We start from the raw sequence: 22,553 nt of genomic DNA, 5'->3' as shown, positions 1-22,553 counted from the left end.
GTGGAAAACACATGCTAAGATATGCTTAAACATTGCTTAGAATTTAGTAATGATGGACATTATACGTGGAGTGGGTGTTGTAGATGATTTTAGGACTCTAGGAAATATTCCTGATTTCATGCTCTTATGTGGTTATATAAAATCATACCCTTATACAGGCATAAGAATCATACCCATATTAAGACATAGCCAATGTGGTCCAAATACGGCAAGGCTACTCCGATAGACTCCTAGAAAGCACAACGCGTTCTTAAACAAACCAAGCCTCCAGCAGCCCGGGAATTCCCCCTGCTTCTGTATTGATTTGTCCTAGAACTCCTGGAGTCCTGAAAGAACTGCGAGTTCTTAGTGACGTCTTATGTCCAACCTTACGTCAAACTCGGCACCTTCCAGGTATAAATATACCAGCATCTGCCTTAAGCAACACATGGTGGAGCAGATCGGCTATCTACTTGCCCGACGCCCTGCTGATGCGAGTGGCGAAGGAAGGCGACCCTCCCTGCTGACGCCCTGAGAGAGACGCTGTCTTTTCTCCTGCCGAGAAATCCAGCTCCAGTGTTTCCCTGTCACCCTTACAGGTTGCTGGGAGATCGAGCCCTGAGAAAGAGATACAAGACCTCCTTCATTCTATAACCAAGGTACGGAGCTGATTAGACCCACAGAGAATTCTTGATTCAGATTCTTGGCAAAAAACGATAACTCATCTACTCCTTTCCTGTACTAGGCTTAGGTTAGGTACACTGGGGTAGGCGTATCTTAGAAACACCAGTTGAGTACGTTTAGTCATTATTTTATCATTGTATGTATTTTATCCATTTTAAGTATCTTATGGCTTAGAAACCATATAAGTGCTTTCACAGTATTATTTCATAATACTCATTTTACTGTACGCACTTTACTTTATGACAAGTATTGCAATTGTGGCAATTCACTTCTCTTGCATGAGAAAGTAGACTGCTCAATAAATAACCACTTTTATTGAAAATGCCCGTCTCTCTATTTCTCTGCACTTCTGGTGAAACTAAGCATGCACGATTGACTGAGTGAAATAGCTATCTATTGTTTCCGCGACTCTAGAGATATACTCCTTATTCTGGGGGAGCAAAGTTGTCATGTTTATGCGGTTGTGAGAATCTAATCCCTTCCTGTCTATTCAGGGAAGTTAACACCTTCTTGTTTACTCGAGAAAGTTTCTAGTGACCTCTGAGCTAGCTGGCATTTCATAATTAAGTCTAACATATTCAATAGAGACCTAGTCGACCTCAGTCCTACGTCTACACTGTTGTTTATGTTATTCCAATGCGCAGAGCCTACTGGGAATATAGGAACTACACTACACTTCGTCTATAGATATATGTTAGAATCGGGGGTCTCTGGTTGGCACAGGTATGCACTTGTGACAAACAGGGACCCTCTCCTCTAGTCAGGGTAAGAGAACTACTCCTTTAGAAATAACCCTTGCTCACCCTCTAGGTAGTGTGGCGCAAGCAGACAAGGCTAATCTTCAGGGCGATAGTTAGTTAAGCATTTATGATCACATACAGGAAACCCACTGACCCACCACAAATGGACACCAGTCGTAGGATTGTATCAAAAATATGTAGACTTTATGTAAAAATATATGCAGAATTATCACAAGACCATATAACGTTTAGCAAATGAAGGTCACCAGATTTAAATAGGCAATTGTTCTTAAGTGTTCTTGGTTAGCAAGGTACGATGACAGGGAAAACAAACGTTGCGGACCCTGGATGCGATGCGAACTCGGGATAGAGTTCTAATGTACCTTGCAATGAGTGTCTGAGGCGTTTCAGGAGCGGCAACTGGTGAGGGCGGACCCTGGACGAGGCCAACGGTTCTCCAAAGGATCTATTCGGCTCGGAGCCCCCTCGAGGTGCGAGGCGGGTGAGAGGGACGGTGTGGAGGGTTGTGGCGATCCGGGATCTGTTGCAGCTCAAGGGGCGAGGCGCCGTTCAGGCCTCCGGGGCGTACTACTTCTTAGCACACCAGTTCGTACCTGTGGATCTGTGTGGGGCGTCGCGTTCTCGGGTGCAGCACCGGGCCTCCAGTACCACAGTACGGAAGGCCTTCTTGAGGTGCGGCACAGCCTTGGTATGCAGGAGGGCAATGCGAGACAGTTGGGTACGTTACGACGTACGGACCGTTCGAGGCTATCAGATGCGGCGAGAGAAGATGAGAGGCGCCCAACGTGCTCCAAAGCAGGTGAGGGGACAGGATAGCGGGCGGCCCGGCACTGAAGCGGAGAGCCACTTGAGCGGGGCTCTCTGCGGCGGGGCGACCAGGCTCTGAGCTGTCACGACCTTGGAGGGCGAAGGCACCCGAGTCACAACTCTGGCGAGGGAATAAGAACTAAAGGCCCAACAGCAAACGGGCACAGGCAGAATAGAACCCAATGGTCCTGGGGTTCCGTTCAGGGGGAAAGCTCGTGATCAAGTCTTCAAAGTCCTTTCTGGTCTTTTCCTCTCCGTCTTCAGCAAGGTACCTCTGCAGGTATCCTTCTCCTCAGCTTCTCTTGGTCCTTCTAGTCGGGCAGAGGTTTGTCGTGGTCAAAACTGGATCTAATTTCTTAGGAGCAGGGCTCCTACCTTTATACTCCGTTTCTTTTGACTTGGCAGGCCAGGGGGCCTGAGCCTGGTACAACCCGGTTTTGGAGTACTCTGTTGACAGGACGCTGCCGTCTCCTTTCAGGGTGCAGGGCAGGGACATCAGACGCTCCGTAGGAGGTGGAGCCAACATTGTGGTGGTGGAGCACAACCCTATTCAAAGTCAAGGACTACTCCGCCCACCCATCCTGGTGTAAGCACTCCATTCACCACCTGGTCACCCCGACTGTCCCCGGGAATTCCCCAGCCCTGTCAATCACACAAACCCAGACAGCAGATACACATCCTGGCAGAGGCGGACTGAAATAGTCAGGCGAGCAAATGCTAACTTTCTAAAAGTAGCAGTTGCAAACACAGGATATTAAAATAAACCTTGCTAAAGGAAGTATTTTATTATTCTGAGTTCAGGCATACCAAACTCGACATGCCGCCATGTTCCCTGAGCCGGCGGGGACTATAGCGTGTAATAGCTCCAGCCACTCACCTTGGCCTAAGAGAACAGGCAGCCCTTCAATAGTGAAGAACAAATAAGGGCGGTAATTCACTACTAGGACATGCCACACACATCAGGGCTTGTCCTACCTTACGCTTACAATGCACCCTGCCCGTGGGCCTACCGTAGGGGTGACTGATATGAAGGTTAGGGAAGGTTTAGGGACTGGCAAGTGTGTGCACTTGCACAGTCAGCGTGACAGTACCAGACTGTACGCAGGGTCTGCAATGGTGGACCCGAGACATCTTTTACGAGGCCGCTTCGGTGGGTGGCGCAACCAGCGCTGCAGGCCCACTAGCGGCATTTGTATCTACAAGCCCCGGCACTCCTGGTGCACGTTACTGGGGACTGACAGTAAACCAAATAAGCCAATCATGGAAATCAATTACGGATACACTTTATATGGGGAGCACTTGCACTGCGGCACGGGTTGGCTGTGGCGCAGTGCCCTGAGCATCAAACACCAGCAAAAACTTCTGAGGCACATCAGCAAAAAGTGGAAGGGAGACTCACGCCAAGGTGCCAGGTCTAGCACTTGTCCCCTCCAGCTGAAAGGTGAGGAGAACTACCCTTCCGCAGGGAGTTCCTCATCACTAAGGTGGAAAAACCTGGACAGCCCTTCAGCATTGGCGTGGTCTATGCCATGGCGGTGTTCCACCATAAAATCCATACCCTGTAGGGAGATGGACCCCCTCAACAGTTTCGGGTTCTCACCCCTCATCTGCATCAACCATCTGAGGGGCCTGTGGTCTGTCTGAACTCGGAAGTGAGACCCAAACAAGTAGGGTCTTAGCTTCTTCAAGGCCCAGACCACAGCAAAAGCTTCTCTCTCAATTGCACTCCACCTACGCTCCCGTGGAAGTAACCTCCGACTGATGAAGGCTACAGGGTGGTCCCAGCCCTCCTCAGTCACTTGTGAAAGAACAGCCCCTACCCCATGCTCTGAAAGGTCTGTCTGTATTTAGGAACTCTTTGGAGAAATCAGGAGCCAGGAGCACGGGCGCCATGCACATGGCCGCTTTCAGGATGTTGAATGCTTCCTGACAGGCGTCCGTCCAGATCACTTTCCGGGGCTGCTTCTTCAAAGTCAGCTCTGTCAAGGGGGCAAGGATGCTGCCATACCCGTTGACAAACCTCCTGTAGTACCCAGTGAGTCTGAGGAAGGCCTTCACCTCCGTTTGGATCTTGGGGGGTTCCCAATTCAGATGGTCTCAAACTTAGGTTGAAGGGGCGCCACCTGGCCGCTCCCAACTTGGTGTCCCAAGTACACCACGGAACCCTGCCCGATCTGACATTTGCTTGCCTTGATCGTGAGGCCTGCCTGCCGCAGTGCTGATGACACTTCCCATAGGTGTCACAAGTGTTCTTCCCATGTGCCGCTGAACACTGCAATGTCGTCCAGGTAGGCGGCACTGAACACGTCCAGTCCAACCAACACCCAGTTAACCAACCTCTTGAAGGTGGCAGGGGCATTCTTCATCCCGAATGGCATAACCCGGAACTGGAAATGCCTGTCTGGGGTTGAGAACGCGGACCTCTCTTTGGCCCCGTCAGTTAAGGCGATCTGCCAGTACCCAGGCGTTAAGTCAAACATGCTAAGATACCGAGCAGCCCCCAACCGATCGATGAGCTCATCAGCTCTGGGGATGGGGTGCGCGTCGGTCTTCGTGACCGAATTGAGTCCTCGATAGTCCACACAGAACCGGAGTTTGGGTGTGGCTCCCGGCGTTGCAGCCTTCGGGACCAAGACCACCGGGCTGACCCAAGGACTGCTGGAGGATTCAATCACCCTGAGAGCAAACATCTTCGAGACTTCCTCCTTGATGCAGGCTCTTACCCTGTCAGTCACGCGGTAAGCCTTGTGCTTCACCGGCAAACTGTCTCCCGTGTCCACATCATGGACACACCAATCTGTGACACCGGGAACCAGGGAGAACAGATCAGGAAACTGCCCCAGCAGCTGGCGGCAGTCACTCTGTTGTTCAGGGGTCAGGGAGGGTGAGAGGTTAACTCCATCCACTGACCCATGTTTCTCTGAGGCTACCAAGAAGTTCGGAAGAGGTTTGGTCTACTTCTCCATTCCATCATCGGTTGCCAAGAGCATGCCCACTTTGGACCTCTCCAAGTGGGGCTTAAGGCGGTTAACATGTAGGACCCTCAAAGGGTTCCTGGGAGTTTGCAAGTTCAATGGACCTGTGAACCTATCCTGAAGTGCACAAGGCTCCACTGGGGCCAAGACCCACACCTTTTGTCCAGGTTGAAGCTCTACCAGAGTGGCATTCTGGTCGTACCACCGCTTCATCTCTTGCTGGCTGGCTTACAGATTTGCCTCAGCAAGTTGTCTGAATCGCCTGGTCTGGTTTCGGAAGGCCAGCATGTAACTGTATACATTCTAGGGAGGTTTCCTGGGAGACTGCTCCCAGCCTTCCCTAACCAGACTCAGAGGTCCTCGGACCGGGTGACCGTACAAAAGCTCGAAGGGACTGAACCCGAGCGACTTCTGTGGCACCTCTCGGTATGCAAAGAGTAGGCATGGTAAGAGGACGTCCCACTTACGCCTCATTGGTTCTTCTAGGCCCATGATCATGCCTTTCAGGGTTCGGTTGAATCTCTCAACCAACCCGTTTCCTTGGGGGTGGTAAGGGGTGGTGAACTTGTAGGTTACACCACACTCTTGCCAAAGGTCCTTCATATATTTCTATATGAAATTGGTGCCCCGGTCAGACACCACCTCTAGAGGGAATCCCACTTGTGAGAAAATTCCCATCAGCGCTCATCCCACCACGGGGGCCGTCACTGTCCTCAGAGGGACGGCTTCCGGGTACCGGGTGGCATGGTCCACCAAGACCAGGATGAACCTGTTGCCCATGGCTGTCTTGGGGTCCAGAGGCCCCACAATGTCAATTCCCACTCGCTGGAATGGGGTACTGACGACGGGGAATGGTTGGAGGGGAGCCTTTTTCTTCCCTCCACACTAACCACTTGCCTGGCAAGTTTGGCAAGTCCTACAGTGCACATCTGAATTTCTGTGCATTTGGGGCCAATAGAAGTGGGTAACAAGCCAGTCATAGGTCTTGTCTATCCCCAAATGTCCTGCTAACGGTACATCGTGAGCCAGCCCCAGTAGGAAGGCTCTGAACTTCTGGGGTACCAGCAGCACACAGGCTTATTCAGGTTCAGCAGCCTTAGGCTCTGAATATAGGAGATCGTTCTCCCAGTAGATCAAGTGTTTTCCGGACTGATCACCATTGGCCTGGTCTGCAGCCTGCTGCCGCATACCCGCGAGAGAAGGGCACTCTCTCTGCTCCTTGCAGAATTCCTTCGTAGCTCGCACTTTATTGCATTTTGCGATGCAAGGCGCACTACGAAATTCGTTTTATTAATTAAATTGTTTACTTACCTGCAATTATCCATATGCCGGTTTTTAGCAACCTCCGCCCTGCCCCTCCCCCTCCCCACCCTCCTGCCCCACCGTAACTCCCTCCACGAGCCGTCGCTGCTTGTGGACCCTGGTGCTGAGCCAGCGGTCTGCTCCTCAGCAAGCTTCCTCAGGTTGGACAGCTTGCTATCGATCAGGTGCTGGCGTAGCTCAGGAAAACAATTAGTGGACAAGTGCTCCCATGCTACTAAATCAAGCAGCCCTTGAAAATCATCCACTCTGCTACCCTTCACCCAACCATCCAGCGCTCTGCAGAAAAAGGTCACATACTCCACATACGTACTCCCAGGAATCTTAGTACAACCCCTAAACCTCTGTCGGTACATCTCCGGGGAACCCAAACCTGGTCATTAAGGCATCTTTCATGTGAGGGTAGGAATTATATACTTTGGAAGGGAGATCTAGCAGGGTGTCCCGCCCCTCGGTCAGGAACCGTCCCCACAACCCCGCTCCCCAATCCTTCCCAGGGATCCGGTGGGAAGTCATGGCTACCTCGTTGGCCCAAAACCACTGCCCTATGTAATCCCCCTTAAAGTATTCCTTCACCACATCTTTCGGTACGTAGGCCCTTGACTCTACCTGCACTGGAGTTCTGCAGTCACCAGGAGCTGTGTCCAAACTTTTTGCTTTCAGCTCCAATTCTTTGAGACGTATCTCATGCTCTAGCTGGAGTCCCTTCTCCTCCATCGCCATCTGTCCTGTTAATCTTGCCATCTCAACTTCATGCGCTATGGTCGCGGCCCTGTCCGCCAGCTCCTCTGGTGACAGGCCTCTGTGCACCTCGACAAGGCTATCTGGTGGATCCACCACCAGCTGATTCTCTGGATCTCTCGATTCTTTCCAGGCGCTCAGTGCCTTGATGATTTGGGCTTTGTTTTTGCACCGGGTTTGGGTGACTCTGAACTTATGGCAGAACTTTTTCAGCTGCTTCACTTTGTAATTTTCAAGCCCTTCCCAGTCGACGTCATCTAGTCCAGAGATGACAGAGGGTGCTCTCACGGGGAGTGAACCAGATTTGTTATAATTCCGTTCAGCAGTTTGGGCTGTGGCCCGTCTTAAAGGTCCCTATGGAAAATTGCATGGAGAAAAAACGTTTTGGGACCCCCTTTTTTCTCGGCCCCCACTTCACAAATCACCCCGAAACTTTCAGGGAAGGAGCGGAGCAGGCCATTTTCTTGGAGAAATTGGTGTGTATTCGTCGACCAGGCGCCAAAGTTATTTCAAATAGAATGTTGCAGATTTCCTATGGAAACTAGGTCCTAACTATAACTACCTACTGGCGACGGCCAGTAGGTAATATAGTTTATTTCATTAAAAAAACAAAGGTTTCTGAGATTTTATAATTAGGTTCAGATTTTACACACATAAAACCATAGAAACTCAGCAGTTATAGTATAGCTTTATAACCCAGTGGAGGGCTATACCGGCTATTAAAGGCCCTCTCCAGTGTTAAAGGCCTGAGCTGAAGGCGAGGGCCTTTAACAAGGGAGAGGGACTTTTCTAGCCGGTATATAGCCTAGCTACAAAGGGCTATAAAAAAGATCAAAGCCTTATGGGAGCGTGAGGGGATTGGAATCCCCTCAGGCTCCCTGAAGACTTTGTTCACAGCCAGAGCTGTGAACAAAGAAACATTGGAATGTTGGAGCTCCAGGCTTATAACAGCCATTATAAGCCCAGAGCACTCCATTGTTTTCAAAGGAGCTCCTGACATTCCAATGTTCTATTTTTAGTTATGTCACAAAAATATAACTCGTGCCTTAAGGTAACTATAACTCGCATCCCGACATGAACAGTTTTCTCATCAATAATTTTATTGCAAATGTTGCAGTGATATTATCAATGATGTCATAGAAGATGACATGACTGTTGTGAAATGTGGGTTAATTAGCATTGCATGGTGAGAGCACAAGTTATAGTCAACTTAGTTGTAGCTAAAAGGAAATCCAATTCTAAACTATTATGCAATTATTATAGTGTTAACTTAGTGCTATTGAGACCCAAATACTTCATGGAGTGACATTGATTAAAATTGTATTTTATAATTTCGTTGCTTTTCATTTCTTACCGTCTCACTGACAGTAGCTATGAAAGAACATGTATGATTGTGTACCACTCACTTTCTTTGACTATGCATTTATGCACATTTTGTTTGTATTTCATTAACGTACAGCACGATCAGATCAGACTTATCCTTCACTGACTTTTTGTTTGGAGTTATGGGTATAAATATCACATTTAAGGGAGAGTATCTTTGGTTTTCCAAGCTTTCACAGGATAAATGCCTTATTAATTTTCATGTCAAGGAACTGCTCTTTATTGGTCACTTGCTCAGCACAATTTCCTATAGAATAATTTCACATATACATGTTTTAGCACATCTACATTAAACATATACGTTAGCAAATTGAACAATACACGACTAATTATCACAGATCAGCATATGTTCATGGTCAGATGAGTTATTGAGAACTTTTGATTTACTGGCTTTCGTGGTAAAACCAACTCAATAACCATTAATTGAAAAACTCATCTAAGGTCACCATTGCTTGCACTTCATTAGACCAGCTGTGTGTGCAGGTGGAGATACAGGAATATCCTACATAAATAAAAACAAACGGTGCGTATCGTGACTGGACATAGGCTAAATCTGCAATAATGACCCACATTAACATGTGCAGATCACTGCCTGAAAGAACGGTGAAAATAATTGGAAAGGATTGTGCTGATTCGGTACTGGAAAACACAAGTTGGAGTTGTTTCAGCTCATAAATGTATTTATTTCTTCACAATAGGAAATAGATCATATATCCATTAATGAACGAAAGTTACATAAATAAAAGGCATATGATCCTAGGCTTTAAGTAGCAGTGCCTCTATTAAGAAACATCACTTTTAGCACACACGGGGTGTACATTCTTTGGGTATTTTATGTAGCAGGTAATTTAAAAACAGCGAGAAAACATGCATTAAAAAAAAAATACCCTGGCTTAAGGGACATACTAACTGCAAATAATTTCTGAAAAATAAGAAATATAAAATAAGGTGAATTGTGTGGTGCTGCAGACCCTGTCTCTGTCAAAGAGCACAAACAGATATGAATAGAATCCTTAAATTAATCTCAGTAATTGGTCTAAGCAACATTCCGTTCCATCATTTGATCTCACTCCTGCATTACAAACAGTGCTTAGTTTGTGCCATTGTTTGCCGGCACTTAGGGCCTGATTATGATGGCAGTAGGACCGCCACTGTCAGGCCGTCGGTGGCGGTTCCACCGCCATTCAGCCCATTTGAACCAACCTCTGCTTTAGGATGCAGGCTTTCGGAGCTCGGCTGTCACGGGGAAAGACCGCTGCATCCAACAGGATCAAGGATCCTGTCAGAGCGGCGGTCAGACTCCTATTCCTTGCAAAGGCACCGCCATATGGATTAGGATGTCCCTTTCTGCCTGCCCTTTCATGATGGTTCACCCACCATGACTTTGGGGGCCATTAGCAGGACCCCCCTATCCCTCCGCTATGGGGCCAAACATCCTTGCACCATGTGGCAGGCACTGCATGGGTTCTGCCACATAGTGCAGGGATGTTTTAAATGTGTATAATTTGTACTGCGGCATGTGCTGCAGCCCACAGCACACGCCGCAATGCAAAATATGCACATTGCGACCGGCTTGAAGGTGGTTGCATCATAATGTGGGCAGCGCGACTGCCGACTTCTAGTCGAGCAGTCCGGCTTCCGCCACCGTGGTGGTCGGATGAGAGTCCGCCCTGCATCTTTATCAGGCCCTTAACTCTTAACACCGTAACTTATTTATGGCACTCCACCAAATGGTGGCACTTTCTGTCTATTTTGCAGGAGACCTCAATCACTTAACAACTAAAAACACATTTAAAAAATAACTCCAGTGTTTTCAAACAATTTTTATATCTATGGGTGGCCTGAAATTATGCAAACTGTCACATTTGTAGGAATGTGTTGCTTAGAAGGGTAGTTTATACTGCCATTTGGCTGTGATGGCAAGAGCAGTTGGTAGTGCAAGCTGCAGTGGACTTCTAGGCTATTCCTTGGGCCCTGGCACCTATTTTATTACAAATTAAGCACTGGAAAAGTGGTCAACGATATGCAAATGAGTGTTGGTATGGCTGATAGTTCCCGTCTGCTCTGAATCCAACTCAGCTAATCTTTATTTGTTGCTGTCACAACACAGTTTTAACAATATATCAGTTTCAGTTTATAAACTTTATTCAACAGTTTAAAAAACATCATAAAAGTACACAAATAAAATCGAACATATAACATAACACAGGGAAAGTACATATATTCATGGGTTGTTTCCAGGGCATAATAAAATCGAACATATAACATAACACAGGGAAAGTACATATCATCATGGGTTGTTTCCAGGGCATACAGAAGTCAAGCAATGAAAAAAAACGGAAAAACAGCTAAAAAACCATACTTTTCCTTGCAGCAACAGATTTCAGGATAAAGGTTGCGATAAAAAAAAACACAAATCCGGGCTAGCAAGCGAAAATAACAGTTTCATGGCATTAGAGGTAGAAGACACAGAGTATTTTTTAAATAACGGTTTCAGATAAACAATACGTAGGGCTTTATAGAGGGGGCAGATTAACATAAAATGGAGGGTACTTTGTTTGGTTAGTCCATCACATGGACAAGCAGATGTTGGATAATTTTTCATTTTTGGAAAGGCCACAAGATTGTGGACAATACCAAGTCTAAATCTGGATAGTACGAATTGGTGAGATTGCCTGTAGATTATTTTAAGATAGGTAGGCAAACCAGGGCCCTCGTTTGCATTGGAGGAATAGAAAGCATGGGTTGAGTAGTTACTTGTATCTGCTTTCCGTTTATTGAATTTTACCCTCAAAAATTCTTCTTTCACCTCCTTTTTGGATAAAGAAGTTACAATCTCGGGGTCTTTACGTACATCCAAATCAAAGAGTTCTTTAAAAGTAGTGGTCACATACTTTATCCAAGGTATATTTTTAAAATTATCCAAAAACAAACAATCTTTGATAATGCTCTTTGTGAAACTTGTTTCGTCCTTCAGCCAAATAGACCTCCATACCAGGAGAGGTCTCAATTCAATTAAATCGGCTATATGGTCCAACCTTAGTTCCTCGTGGGCCAGGTAGTTAGATGCCGATGAAGGTAAACAAAGTAACCGTTTCAGAAACAAATTTTCCAGAATTTGCAAGTCTTTGTTAGACCCGTACCCCCATACCCCTGAACCATAAAGCGCTATTGATAAACATCTGTGTCTATAAATATTTAACATTGCTGGAATCCGTCGGCTGCCCAGTTTATTGGCAAAACGAAAGACACCTAGTGAAGCCTTCCCCATCCTGGCTTTTATGTTAGTGTGTTCAGGTGTCCATGAGCCCCGACTGTTAAAAGTAATGCCCAGATAACAGAAGTTATCTACAACCTCAATTCTGTTATCTTTAAAATAGAAAGACTTAGGGTGATTCACCTTTTTGCCACAGACCATTATGAATGTTTTAGAGTTGTTAATTTTAAGTTTCTTGCCCTGAATAAAATCATAAAAACAGTTCATTAGCCGCTGCAGGCCAATTGGGGTTCTAGATAATAAAACAGTGTCGTCCGCATATAACAACACTGGAATTGGTAGGCCACCTGCTTGTGGTGCATCTGCTTGGACCTGTTTCAATTCATGTTCCATAGAATTAATAAAAAGGGAGAAAAGCAAGGGGGCCAATACGCACCCCTGCCTTATGCCTGATTTTACCATAATCTTTCTCGTACACTCTCCTGCTGTTCCATATCGAATCTGTGTGGAAAGGATGGAATATAACCTAGCTAAGAAATGGATAATAGCTGAGGGTGCTCCCATATCAAGAAGGGTTGTCCACAGCAGGGAATGATTCACCAGGTCGAAGGCACGGGAGAGGTCCGCAAAACAAAGGAATAAGGAGCCGGATTTGACCTTAGTATATTTACCTATTAAGAGGTTGAGGTTAATGCACTGGTCAATGGTCCCCAAACCCTTTCTGAAGCCATATTGGGATTGTGCCAGGATATTATTATCGGTCGCCCACTCCTCCAGGTGTAACAGTAGTACCCGGCTCATGATTTTAAGGGAGGAGTCTAAAAGGGAGATGGGCCGGTAGTTTTTGGCCTCCCCTCTATCTCCCTTCTTATAAATCGGGATGATAATGGATTCACTCCAGGTTGCCGGGGTGGAGAAATCAGTGGCAGCATTGAAGACCTGGGTCAATAGGGGGCTCCAAAGGGCCAGATCATGTTTGTATAGATCTATCGGGACCCCGTCGGGTCCTGGGGCTTTACCTCCTTTACTAGAATTAATTGCCGTGACTACTCGGATGGTAATTCCCAAAGGCTGCGGACTCAGCTGGGGATTCATACAGATTTTATCATAAGACTCCTCGGGGGGGTCAAAAATTCCTGAAAAATATCGGACCCAGCTATCTTCGCTTACTAATGCAGTAAGTACTGGGAAATCTTCTTTCTGGAGGAATGGGGCATTAATAGTACTCCAAAACAATTTACAGTCCCGGAGAGCTGCAGCACAATCCAAATTATCCCAGGCTTGTTCCCGGAGTTCTTTTTTCCTGCGTTTAAGTTCTATGTTATAATTGGACCTCAAGGTTTTAATCACTTCCCTGTCTCTAGGGAGATTGGACAATGCTTGTTTAAGAGTTTTTAGCGCTGTAGTACAGGCGTGGTCAAACCAGCCAACCTTATCCCGTCTAGATTTAATCTTATTGTTAGTAAAAATTCTATTAATAATGGTGCAAAGATCCTCAAAGTCCGCTATAATCCCCGTGGGGGGGCATTGACTTCCAGACAGCGAAGTATCTGTTTGGAACCACCTAGCACAACTGTACTATGTAGTTTTTCTGATTTTTCCGTACACCACTTTATCCGGGTTCCATTAGGCCTACTTGGAACAATATTGTCAACAACCCTGCCTGTAGGCGTAATTCTGGGGCCCCACATAAGAATAGACATAGTTAGGGCATTATGATCGCTCAGACAATAGTCCTTAATGATTGGTACTGTACAGAATGGCACCAAAAAGGTAGAAATCAACAAATGGTCAATAACCGACTCAGTATCCCTCCCTCTAAACGTTGGAACAATATTGCCCATTTTGTCAAGAGCTGGTTGGTGAATAACTAAATCAAATTTTAACAGAAGACCGTTAAGGGAAGTCCCATATGGGGAGTGTTGAAAATGTGCTAAATTCTCCCCCGAATCCCCATCAAACCCACAAACTGGGGTTTGAGAGTGCGGGCACGTTCTGATGTTGAAGTCCCCTCCCCATATGATGTCGTAAGATGTGTGGGGTTTATTACAGATTTTATTTAAGAAGGCTTCCAGTTCGTCCACAACCAGGGTGCTGGTAGGATCAAATGTGTTATTGTAATGATTGATCAGTAAGGTGTTCCTACCCTTTTTGGCTTGTAATTCCAGAATTTGTGAATGTGTGCCAACAGTAGCATATGAACCTACAGTTATCGGGAGATCAACTGATATAAGAACAAGCAGGCCCCCTTTTGCCCTCCCCATAACAGATTCCTGGGCAACACAATTATAAGAAACAAAACCATCAAGATGAATGTCTATAGTGGACCATGTTTCCTGTAAACATAAAATATCAAACCCAAGAATAAGTTCCCTCCACCCTAAAGTTGAAGCTCTTTGACGCCAGCCAGCTATATTCCAGCTCACCATGGAATACCCTTGATCACTTGAGGAAGATATCTCTTCTAAGGGAGAGATCATTGTACATCCCCTATCAGCAATACCCTCATCGGGTGGTGAAAAGTGGACCTCAGTTGATTTATCAAGAGTTAAGGGGATCAGATCAGAAGTTATTTTGCCAATCGTTACTGGTAAGGTGTAATACTCCACAGTAACCCCGCTATCGACAGAATTAGTCTCGTTGGGTAGAGGGGGAACAGTGGTGTAAACACTGGGTAGCCAGTCGACTCCTTCAAGCCCATCAAGACAACTATATCGATTATAATCCCAGAAGGTGTTCTGCGGGGTCTGAAATGGGGGCAATCTGGTGTGTCTTGGGCGAAAAGGCCTTCCCCTACGTTCAACCCTAGTCCACTCGTTGCTTCCATCATAGTACATGGGGTTAGTAGGTGGTGGGAAGAAAAAGGAAACAGGGAGAGTCTGGATAGTAGAATCTAATGACCTATTAACACCCGCACATATGTAAGACACTGTACGTGGGTCTCTAAAACTGACAGTGATACAATCTCCCTTAATAGATTTAGGGGTTTTACCAATCCATGGTACCCTCCTCACCATGATAATTTCATTGTGCAGATGTGCCGGTAAGGGTCGGTTCCAATTGAGCCATTTTATAACTTGGTTTTTAAGGGAATTAAAGGTTTCAGTTTCCCCCCTAACTAATGGAGGTGCACCTGCCAGAATTACCATAAACCGGTTGGCCTCCGGCGGGAGGTCAGGCCGTCTAGTTCTTGGTGTTTTGAAATCTTCGGGTGGAGGCCCTTGGGTATCGATAGACATAAGTGCGGGTGGGATATGCAAACCTGGGGGGGGACTTGGATAGTCTGTGGGGCAACTAAGCTAACCGAGCTAGAAACTTGGGCAACAGGTTGGAGGCTTACGGTCGTTGAGACAGGAATTTGGGGCACAGTAGTTGGAGGAATAATATGGGGAGTAGGCATACTAGGAGGGAGACCAGAACTATTAGGCTTGGAGGAGTTAGCTAAAAGTATAGCAGTTGATTTCTCTATATTAGACATTCTGAAATCAAGCCTATCTAGTTTGGCCTCTAGTGGAAAAATAATCGATTTTAGTAGGGTTGCTATTTTATCCATAGAAATATCGTTACTGGGTGAGCTCCCTTCACCGTTGGAATTCAGCAATACGGATGCTCCATCTATTCTAGCTGTTTCAGATGCCCTCCCGATATTTTTACCCTTACTGTTATATTGTCTCTTCCGTTTCTTAATAGCCCCTTCTTTCCCCCCCTGGGTTGTAAGGAGGGTAGAATTTCCATCATTTACAGAGGTAGAGGATACATTTGCACAAGCAGAGACATGGCTAGAATCAGCTACGATGATGGGGGGATTAGATATAACAATAGGATCTACGCTTAGCGGGGGGGCTGAATCGGGAAGTAAAAGTAGGGCATCCACCACAGGCAAGCAGTCAGTAGGTCTTTCAGGAGTTTTAGCATTAGCTAAAGGGCCCATACTAGAACGTTTAAGAGACATTAGTTCCTTGGACAGTCGTTTCTCCAGTGTGACAATTTCTTTGTCAATAATGTTATTAGCCCTAATAAGAAACTTCTCCATACCTCCTGCGGCAGATTGAGATCCTCCAGCCAGCAGAGATTTGCTCCTAGTTTCGCGACCGGCCATGTTCCACAGAAAATCAGGCAGCAGGAAGATTTAGGGGGGTAGCCCGGTCCGGTCACTGCCGGTCACGAACGGGCACAAACGGGCACAAACGGGCACAAACGGGCCCGCTCTTGGCCCGGTCTTCGCCCGCTTCGTCGTCCGCGCGCGTCCCGCGTACGCGTTCCAGGCGTGGTTAAAATAGAGGAGGAGAGAAGGGGGCGGGAAGAGGAACCAGGTGCGCGCGGTGGACTGCGCTAGCACTTCTGGACCTCGCAGTCCCGCTCCCAAGGCAGATGGTAGTTCAGGCTCTCCCCCTGCCGAGGTGACCGAGCCGATATGCTCCCAGGTCGCAGGGTAATCAAGTTGGAGGGCTCCGCTGCACTTCAGGCCCCCAGGGCGTCCACAAGCACAGTACAACACTCTTCACGCAGCTCGAGCGGCCCCCGCGCCAGCGGGGGCCGCGAGGAGTTTTGAAGGTTTCCAGGCAGGTCGGAGGGAGAAGGGGGCGGGAAGAGGAACCAGGTGCGCGCGGTGGACGGCGCTAGCACTTCTGGACCTCGCAGTCCCGCTCCCAAGGCAGATGGTAGTTCAGGCTCTCCCCCTGCCGAGGTGACCGAGCCGATATGCTCCCAGGTCGCAGGGTAATCAAGTTGGAGGGCTCCGCTGCACTTCAGGCCCCCAGGGCGTCCACAAGCACAGTACAACACTCTTCACGCAGCTCGAGCGGCACCCCAATATATCACTTCCTATACAATACTGCGGATAGAATCAGTAAAAAAATACAAATATATTCCCATATGATGACTAATAAACGTAAGTCTGAGAATGCTAAGTGGAACAAGATATTAAATGGGACAAAGTGTCAAACCATTGGTTCACCTATAGTGAAGTTAAGTGCACAAATGGCTTTGTGAACTTGGAGTGACATTTCTACATGTAGAATATATTCCAAAATATGGGATTCAAATGTTATTCATTATTTGTATACTACTTAGCAGACTATATTGGCTAATCCCCAATACAAGCAGTGTAATTCATATGATTTTATAAGGGTACGAGATTTTTTGCAATTTCCATATAGATATTATGAAACCTTTGTCAACTTTATCAAATGTGCAGATATTTGCGTCTTCGGCGTGAAAAATGCAACTTTTACTGTCAAAGTGAAAAGCTGAAATTTAAAAAAAGTGCACTCGTACTCGTTATTTCAACTAAAAAATGTTAGTGCTGAACATATACTTGACAGAACGCATTTAGCATTTTTTTACTCCAGAACACCACGATGAATAAACTGTTCACCAAAAAGTAAGCGTAGAAGAATATTCAGCTGTTAATTCTGGCGGGGGATTCCTCTTATATTTTAAAAGTAGAATTATGATTTGGTCGAGAAATATCTCGAATTCCAAACTCAAGAGTACAGCAGAGGTGCTTATGCTGCTCTGAATCTTGGTTCCTTCCTTGACTCTGACATTCACTTTTATTTACCCTTTTCATCTGACCCAACCTGCCCTTCCTTGTTTGTCCCACTTCTGTTATTTGCCCCTCATGTTATTTTGCCCTGTATATCATAATGCACTCGCTCTGATTTATAGCACGTTACTTAAACCTGAAAATCACCTGTGTAAATAGGGCCCGGAGTTATTGCAGCCAATATAGTTGTTTTTATATAAAAATATTTGTGCAGCAGTAGCTTAAGCAGCACCTTCATTTGTGCACTTCCTTTCTCTGAAACTCAAGCAACCTTTAATTTACAAGATCCATAAATCTGCTATTTACGAAACACGACATTTAATAAACTCTTTATTGGGCATCTTAAACTAAGGCAACATTTTAAATCATACAGGCTAATGTATGGATTATTCCAATAATACGAACCAGGGTGACACTTTTTTTATTACCGCACATTGTTTAGTAAAGTTTAGAAACGCACTCAATAAATATGCCGCGGAAGCCGGAAGGAGAACACGACAGCACTGAATTACAAGAAGGTGCAGCAGCCCGGCCTTCCCAGACTATAAAACCGAGATGACTTGTAGCACTGCCTGTGCCTGTGTGCAGCCCGGTGCACAATTTACTGCTCTTCCAGGAATAGGTCATATTTCGAGGTATAGCTTGAAGTGGGTTTTACTTTTCGGAGTTGCCATTTTCCTATATTGACATATCGTGACATTTTATTGAAGTTATATTGGTGCTATCTGTCAGCGTTGTGTAAGAAAATCCATAACTTCACCTCAATGTTACCCATGTGAGCAATTTGGTTTATGAACTACAATCTCCTGCAGCTGACTTAGTACTTCCTGCTTCATTTTTCAAGCTTCAAGATACTTAAAGATTTTGTCAAAATAAAAACTAATACACAGTTTCAATCCTGCTATAAAACCATGGCATCTACTTTATGACTAAAAGACTGAGATAGGAGGCACATCAAGGGAGAGCCACACATTTTAAAAGATCTCAGGTATATAGCATTTTTCTTCCTCGACTGATCAGGAATCTATTTACATCGTGACGTCAGAGGGGTCTTAGTGGAGGATGGACAGTTTAAGCAAGTGCATGTAAAACTGTTACAGGTTCAGTGCTTACAATGATGTGTTCATGTGTTGTAGTTATGCATCTATTTTTTCTTTGTATTCAACTACGAAATTGATTGAAGACGTGTTCTCTCTGTGTGCTAATGTATTGACGCTTTAATGGATGATTACATAAATGAGTAGATGCCTTGCAAGAACAACAGCAATAATGATAATAATGTTAATTGTAAACAAATAACACGACTACTAACACTACTATTATTACTACTACTACTAACAATAATAATACAAATAATGTTAAATGTAAACAAATACTACTATCACTACTACTATTAATTTTAATATTAAATGTAAACAAATACTACTTCTGCTACCACTACTACAATTACTACTACTACCACTACTATTACTACTACTACTACTAATAATGTTAATTGTAAACAAATACTACTACTATACTACTACTACTACTACTACTACTACTACTAATATTAATAATAATAATATTACATTAGTACATTGATCTTGCTTACTGGTTGGTAGAACATTTGTACTTTACTAAACTCTATAAAATAACAGAGAGTGTGATTTGAGTGTAACTTCTTTAACATGGTAGTAATTAAACTTTTTCACTCGTTGAGCTTTTCTTGAGTTTTCAGTAAGCATAAAAGCCAAAGCCATAAGAATAATGCTAGAAAACCACATGTGTTTTTGTATTACATTTTTTGAGCTAATAGGTAATGATGCTGGAGCTTTGCCTTCCCTACTTATTAAAAATTGACATCCAAGGTCGGTTCTTAGTGTGTTAAAGGTGAAACAGACTTGTGATATGTGCACACAATTAGTGACAATATACAACCTGCTGAATTATACAGGACTTTATATGCAAACGCACTAACGCTACACCTGTGGCCAGCGTAAGGTGGACTCCAACCACCATCAATGACTGTGCAAGTTCCCTTTCAGAGGCGGCCAGGCAGCATTGCATTGGTTCCCTAGCCTTCTTAAAGGCACTGTGAAGTGAAGTGAAGTGAAGGATTTTTGTAAAGCGCGGCTGCTGCCTGAGGGCGTCCAAGCACTAAGTAGAGTTAACAGAACTCTGAGGGGAGAGGGGAGAGATCCAGGTGGGGAGCTAATTTCTGAAAAGATATGTTTTTAGCTCTTTACGGAAGGATGAAAGGATGGGGTTAGACCTAAGTGAGAGGGGAAGGGAGTTCCATAATTTAGCAGCGTTCAGCGTGAAGGACACGCCTCCTGCTCTGGACCTTTTGACTCTGGGAACTGTAGCAAGGAATGGTTCTCTGAGCGAAGTGACTTACCGGGACAGTAGGGAGTGAGAAGTGTGTGATTAATCTCAGGTCTTGCTTTGTGGAAGGCTTGGTGCGATATGCTCAGAGCTTTACATTTTATTCTGTCCCTGACCGGGAGCCAGTGCAGTGACCTGATCCCTGTCTTAGCTGATTCTCTGCGCGGAATTTGGAGTAGCGTGCGAGCTGCGCAGTTCTGTGTGCGCTGAAGTTTCTGTAGCACGTAGTCAGGGGCTCCCAAGTAAAGAGCATTGTTGAAATCGAGCCGAGATTGAATGAGGCCCTGAGTAACAACCTGTTTAGCTTCTAGGGGCAGAATAGGCAGGATTTTACCCAGCATTCGGATGATCCCGAAGCAAGTTGCTGCTGTTTTAGTTGCCTGCGTATTGAAAGTGAGGGTTTTGTCCAGCCAGACTGCCAAACTTTTAATGTCCTCCTTCGGAGATGGGGGAGGGCCAAAACTGGGAGGCCATAGCTAGTCCATGGGGGTGAGAGTAGGGGGGCCAAGGAGCATTATCTCGGTCTTATCGCCATTGAGTTTTAATGAGGATGCTGTCATCCATCTCCTGACGTCCTCCATGCATGCTGCTAGGTTGATTTGGGGAAGCCTGCTGTTCTTCTGTGACCACCAGCTGCATGTTGTCCGCATACGAGATGATCTTGATACCGTATTGTTGGACGACCTCAGCCAGTGGCCTCATGTACACGCTGAACAGCGTAGGGCTTAGGGAGGAGCCTTGGGGTACCCCGCAGTTTAGAGGTCTGCTAGTAGAGGAGGAGTCACCATCTAAGACCTGGAAGGTCCTTCCGCTCAAAAAGGAACCCAACCAGTCAAGAGCGATTCCTGAGACTCCCAGATTGACTAGACGAGATAGCAGGGTTTTGTGGCACACCGTATCGAACGCGGCGCTTAGATCAAGGAGGATCACTGCCACTGACCCCCTTGATCCAAGATCCTCCTGGATTCCTCCGTCACGGTCAGAAGAGCAATTTCTGTACCGTGTCTTGGACGGAATCCTGTTTGGGTGGAGTCCAGTAGAGAATTCTCCTCAAGGAAGTTGGTAAGGTGAAGATTAATGTGCTTCTCTAGAATTTTACTTGCCCAAGGCAACAGGGAAATTGGACGGAAGTTGTTGGGATCCATGGGGTTGAGGTTGGGTTTCTTAAGCAGTGCTCTCACCAGTGCCTGTTTCCAGGAGGGAGGAACCACTCCTGTTTGCACGGAGCTATTAAGTAGGTCCATGAGGGTGGGGAAAATGACTTGATTAGCCATGTTCATCATGTGAGGGGATGCTGGGTCAAGGGGGGAACCTGATTTTATTTGATGTGCAAGAGAATTGAGTGAATCCAGGTCTAATGGTGAAAATTTATTCAGGGAGACTCGCGGAGGCCGTTCTGTATCGCTTGGGGGTGGTGGTATGGCAGTGATATTCTCTGAGATGGGGGCTGTGAAGGATAAGTATATTTTATTGATTTTTTTAAAGAAAAATTCAGCCAACTCGTTGCAGCGGGCTATAGCGTTGTCGGTTGGAGCCATGGGAGCCATGGGAGGGGAGGTTTTAGAAAGACTTCTGAATCCTTGGAATATTTCTTTTGGCTTAGATCGAGCTGCCATAATTTTTTCCTTATAGTAGTTAGTTTGAGCTAAGTTTATTTCACATTTGTACGCCCTAATGGCTTCCCTATACCTGTCTTTTGCGGTGATAGCGTACCCCAAGCGACACTTCCTTTCCGACTTTCTGCACTGTCGTTTTATCTCCCTGAGTTTCTCCGAGTACCAGGGGGCAGTTTCTCGTGCTCTTTTTAGTCTGGTTTTCCTGGGAGGGAGGACAGTGTCGATGGAGTCCTTGATCCAACTGTTGAATGTCCTGCTGTCAGGGCTCTTGGAGAGAGCAGGTTTGGAAGAGGAGAGCAGGCTCGACCACTGCTCTAGCGGGAGTCTTGACCAGTTTCTCATCATTCGTGGGATAGGTGGAGGGGGAGTGACTTTAAAAGTACACCAGTTAAGGGGAATCAGAAAGTAATCAGTCCATGGGAGGTGGGTGATCGTGCCAACCGTGAGGTTGGGGCAGTTGCTAAAGACTGGGTCGAGCAGATGACCTTTGTTATGAGTGGGGGACCTAATTAGTTGTTCTAGTTGGATTGCGGCTAAGCTGGAGACTAGCTCGTTGGCGGTGCTGTCCGTACTGTTATCGAAGTGGATATTGAAGTCTCCCAGCAACGTGAAGTTGGAGGGAGACATAGCAGATTCGGCCGCCAGCGAGGGTAGTGAAGAGTGGAAATGATTCAGTGGACCTGGGGGGCGGTATACAAGTGCCCCTGTTAGACTATCGTTGGGAGTGAATTTGAGCCAGAAGGACATGCTTTCGCAGTCTGGAATTGGATCAGTGGTACAATGGCATTGGTATATAGTTTTATGAATAATGGCAAGGCCTCCACCTTTTCCACATGAGCGGTCCTTGCGAGCGATTTGGTATCCCGGTGGCAGGGCTTGAATCACATCCGGGTCTCAGTCTGAGGTTAGCCAAGTTTCGGTTAGGAAAATGGCATCAGGAGACCGCTCATCTAAGAGCAGGAAGATTTCTGCGCTGTGTCTTGGTAGAGACCTGCAGTTCAGAAGCAGTAAAGTGTAGTTTTGCTGGGCCGACCTGAGTCGAGCGGGTCGGAAGTTAATGTTGCAGTGTGAACAGTAGGTGGGGAGGTTCAGAGGGTGGTGTTGATGAAGGCAACTCACTTCTGTGGGAGGTTTAAATGTCAGAAGAGCAGCAGC

This window comes from Lissotriton vulgaris, chromosome 12 (assembly GCF_964263255.1).
Source record: "Lissotriton vulgaris chromosome 12, aLisVul1.2, whole genome shotgun sequence".
In the NCBI taxonomy this organism is placed as follows: Eukaryota; Metazoa; Chordata; class Amphibia; order Caudata; family Salamandridae; genus Lissotriton; species Lissotriton vulgaris.
The sequence above is the reverse complement of the archived record's forward strand: the minus strand, read 5'-3'. Positions refer to the sequence as shown.